This window comes from Apium graveolens, chromosome 8, assembly GCF_009905375.1.
Source record: "Apium graveolens cultivar Ventura chromosome 8, ASM990537v1, whole genome shotgun sequence".
Classification (NCBI taxonomy): domain Eukaryota; kingdom Viridiplantae; phylum Streptophyta; class Magnoliopsida; order Apiales; family Apiaceae; genus Apium; species Apium graveolens.
Genome location: NC_133654.1, coordinates 250,539,467 through 250,544,450, shown reverse-complemented (window position 1 = coordinate 250,544,450; position 4,984 = coordinate 250,539,467). Strand labels below are relative to the sequence as shown.

Below are 4,984 nucleotides of genomic sequence, written 5' to 3'. Positions count from 1 at the left end.
AAGAAAAGGAAAGATTCTAAAACCGGGAAAAAATCAAATGGAAAGGAGAAGAAAAAAATCTTGGACGCAATAAAAGCCGATAAAAAGAAGATTGAAATGGCTTATAAAGATAAGTCCATCCCCAAGGAGGAACGTATCCGTCTGGTGGATGAAGTTTACAAAAAATATGACGAAATGGAAATTAACCTTATTGAACAAGAAGATAGCATAATAGCAAGGTACATTGAAGCTCATGAGCAATATCTATAGATGGGGGAAGATGAGAATAAAAAACAGATCAAGGATGAGGATGATGAGCCTGATCAATATGTTATTAACCTTGCTGATTTTTAAAAATTAATGTAATTATTTGTTCATGCTGTAATTGTTTATCATGTTACCATTTTATGTAATACGTAATGTACAATTTATGTGTTTGAATTTCGAGGCATAATTAGAGCTAGGCAGGGTACTCCTCATTTCATAAAACTGATTACATTTTTGAAAATCCAAATAGAAGTTGCACAAATTAAACAAATAGTTCGAAATATAATGAAGTACATATAGAAAGCCTACGAAAGAGGTGCAACTGTTATAACTACTGAGAATACAATCATCGACAATACCTGCCACCGGTGTGACAGATCCTCCCCTGGCCCTTCACCGCTCTGGGGGTTGCTGCCTAACCTGCACATCAAGAGGCTCTTCGTCATCACCATCATCGTCCTCATTTACGATAGGGGAGGCATATCTACTCCTGGAGGTATCATGCGACATTAACGGCTGAAAACCCCTCTCTGGTGTCTGAAAGGAAGAACCATTGCCAGATGTCCCGCCCTAGAAACCCTCACCTGTATGAGAATGCTGAAAAGTGAAGGGATGAGTACCATGAAAATCCTGAGTAGACTGTCCAAACCCCTGATAGGTATGCTCCATATGAGAACCAGTAGATCCACAACCCTGAGAAGTATGCTCCATAGGAGATCCAGTAAATCCATGCCCCTGAGAAGTCTGTCCAAACCCCTGATAGGTATACTGTGAAATAGATCCAGTAAATGCATGCTCATGCCCCTGCATAGTGTGCTCCCAAGGAGATCTAGTAAAACTATGACCTGCTGATCCATCCCTAGCCGTGGCCTTGACCCCACAGTACATATCCATCCAAGGGAGATGGCCTAGGGTGAGGAAAAGCTACACTAGTACTCCCACCTCTAGTACGAGGTCTTCTACGTCCAGTAGGCACCATTGGAGGTGGATGGGGGACATGGAAACCTGTGTCATCCAGTGTGACCTCCATGCCCTATAGTGCACTATCAACAATAGGATCATCAGTTGTCACCTCAGAACTCTGTATCTCATGGGAAGCATTGGACAAACCCTCAGTCTGTTTGACAATGAATAAAATATTGTAAGAAGGGCATGAATTGACGGGAAAAGATCATATACAACTATGAAAGTAAAAAGTCGAGACTTACAGCTACAGGAAGAAGCCCCTACGACCTCAAAAAACCTTCTTCAGAGGCCCAGAGAGTGGGATTTATCATGTATCGGCGAGTAACTCTGTCATACCATGTGCTATATCCATAACGGGCTTAGGTCTCCTTCTAGGCATGTATGTTGGTGCAGCAATGATGCCCTCATGTCGGTGCTCCCAAAGCTCAATAATACTCTCTATACTCAAGTGCCACCCACTGCTACTGCCATGGAAAATATGATGACCAATGTGTGGGGAGGAAGTAGGGATCCGCTGCAGAAAACCAAACTGCCGAGTAGCGCGATTAGTATAACACCACTCCAGAACACGCATGTATATCAAGGGAGAGGAGGTGCTGATCAGCTGCAACTCGTCGGCTGGGATGTCATGGGCCTGCGGTGCAGAGTCACCGTAGGGCATCCATATGAAGTAAGACTTAACTATGTGATCAAGCTCGTAACGAACTCCATGAGCTGAATGTCTCTGCACATGTACAGCCTCCACTGGGACCATCCACCTAAAACAATTTTGCATTTTACTAAGATATGTTCACTTCAAGTAAATAATTGAGGAGTTTTTTATAGTTTAGTTATCTACCTAAGTGCACAGGGATGTCGCATGATATAATTTCCTCGATGCCTAGGAGCTAGCCTTGTGCAATGCTCGTATATCCAAACCTAATAGACCCTGTAAATAGGTAGAAAATAATAAAAGTGTTTACCATGTAATTATAACAGAAAAATTCACAAGTGGGAAACAGTGAAATGAAATGTACCTGCAATAGAGTCATCGGGCCACATAACTCGACGACATTCCTTATGATAGAAATACAAAGTCGACTATATAGATAGGCAAGACATGCACTTCCCCGGCTAAAAGTACCAATCTGATCAAGGTCTCTCACATATGGAAGGAGGTGCAGGCTAATGCAGTTCCCAGACGAGTTTGGGAATAGTGACCCTATAATCAGCAGAAGGTGTGCACGGATGTGGAACAAGAGACGATCATCGTAATCAGGATCACTAGCCTCTTCAAGGTGTGTATAGTTACCAAACTCCCGAACCAACTAGCTGATCTTTATATTATTTGATACAATGACGCTGGTCTCAGGGGCAACACCTAGAACCTCATGTGCTGAACTAGGATCAAATACCTCCCCTGCAATGAATGACACGGGACGCCCAGAACTGCGCAGGCCTAATATGTAATATACATTCTACATTGTGATAGTTGCCTCACCAAAATGCAGATGAAATGTATGTGTCACTGGGTGCCATCTGTCAACAAAAGCAGTAATCAACCCCGCATCATGTTTCATCGTCCCGATAAGGAAAACACTCTCAAAACCGGCATCCATAATGCCCTGTAAGACAGGTGGTGGAGGTGGAAATTCAGCAACTATATCCCAATATAACTTGAAGCTTGAACGGAGGCGGAGATGCTGCTGTGTGATTAGCAAAAAAACTAGTGAGGCTTGGAACATGAACATGCATTGCCACAAGTAACTCAAAAAACTACTGCTTACCTATCTGTTCCAAACTAACTCCGAACGATGCTCATGTTGTCGAGTGAGCAACTCGGCACTCATAGGTCTAGGATGGTTTAATTCACGTTGAGCCATTTAATCCTTTTACATGAAAAATGAAGATCAGAATACTAGCACATATCAAATTAAAACCAGAATCAAATTAATGAATAAAAAATATAGGTTATTCTAACTATACGTAAATACTGCTACTTACATTTATTTTAACTAAGATAATTTGTTTATTGTATTTAACATAATCTAATTATACTACCTCTACGGCTCTACCCGATTAACAAATGATTTTTGATTGTTACTTATTTTTATTAAGATAATTTGTTGCTTGTATTTAACATAATCTAATTATTGTGAGATTTATTATATTTTTTCCTTCATTTACTACTCATACCTAATTATAATTTAAATGTGTTCCTCATTTTTAAAAATAAAAAAATATAGCTTACTATAAGTAATATTTAAATAAGATTTTTTAATTCCCTAAATAAATTTTATGTTCTTAATGAATAAAATATTTTCCAAGAAAATGTACTACATCTACCCGATTAACAAATATTTTTTGACTGTTACTTATATTTATTTTAACTAAGATAATTTGTTGCTTGTATTAAACATAATCTAATTATGTTTAGATTTATTATATTTTTTTCTCTTTTACTACTCATACATAAATATAATTTAAATTTGTTCCTTATTTTTAAAAATTAAAAATATAGCTTACTGTAAGTAATATTTAAATAAAATTTATTTAATTCCCTAAATAATTTTATGTTCCTAATGAATAAAATATTTTCCAAGAAAATGTACTAACTCTACCCGATTAACAAATATTTTCTGATTGTTACTTAAATTTATTTTACCTAAATATATTTTGTTACTTGTATTTAACATAATCTACTCATACCTAAATATAATTTAAATGTGTTACTTAGTTTAAAACACTAAAATAAGGTCCAAATAATATTTAAATAAGATTATTTAACTCTCTAAATACATTTTATGTTCAATTAATCCCCTATATACCAAAACAACCAGACTGTATACCATTTTATGTTAATATAGATCGGTTTCTACGTAAACTCTGTTCACCCAAGTGCACACAACCCACCTCATTTTTGTATAAACACTACAAATTCCATGGCATTGCTATCTTTCAACCCATTACAACATCTTCTTCTGCTATTTAACATACTCAATAATCAAATAAAAAAACATTCAATTGCTACCACTAAATTACACACAATCAAACAATAAGCTACAAATGCTAATGAATCAAAAACAGTCGACGAAATACTAGATATGCAGCAAAGAAAAATTGATAATATTACATACAACCAAATAATATTCAGCAAGCAGTTCAAAACATTATACAAAATATTGGTACTTAGATATACAATTCAAAAATTGGAAAATACATATACATACATATGCGTGGGGAGAGAGAGGGAGGTATAGGTAGAGGTAGAGGGAGAGCGCGAGCGGGAGAGGAGAGGGAGGGAGGGAGGGAGAGAGACCTGATGAAAATGAGGAGGACGGCTGCGGGGCTGTGTTGCTCTGTGTTCTGCTGAATGAGGAGTAGGTTTTTTTTTTAAAGTGACAGTTGCGCCACTTGATACGTGATATACCCTATTTGTGCCACTTCAAGTGGCGTGACATCCCCGCCTACTTACATCACTCACCCGTTAACGTATGTTCAAGTTGCGTGAGGTTCATTTTTAATAATAAAATATTAATGCAAAAAAGCATGAAATTTTAAAATCAAAATTTTAAATACGATGCATATAAAATTCTAATAATCAGTTATAATAATATAATTGTAAAAATCATAGAAAGGGATAAATTTTCTAAAATAACAATTTGACATATGATGAATTAAAATTTGACATATGATGAATATAAAATTCTAATAATTTTTTCAAATAGTATAAATGTTTGTACTTGTAATATAATATTAAATATCTGGTAGTTCTCAAATTTGAATAATCATT

At 36.4% G+C, this 4,984-nt stretch overlaps 1 long non-coding RNA gene across 4 annotated transcripts; it reads right to left on the bottom strand.

The window, feature by feature from the left end:
- Positions 1-433: 433 nt before the first annotated feature.
- LOC141676587 (uncharacterized) lies at positions 434-4,576 on the bottom strand. Of its 4 annotated transcripts, none has more exons than XR_012557080.1 (6): positions 4,422-4,576; positions 2,979-3,080; positions 2,229-2,897; positions 2,051-2,140; positions 1,455-1,970; positions 434-1,363 (listed from the first exon to the last, which is right to left on the bottom strand). It is a non-coding gene; the product is annotated as an uncharacterized LOC141676587 (long non-coding RNA). The 4 variants fall into 4 exon arrangements; XR_012557082.1 differs by having other exon boundaries at positions 2,229-2,894; XR_012557081.1 differs by having other exon boundaries at positions 4,511-4,555.
- Positions 4,577-4,984: the final 408 nt, after the last annotated feature.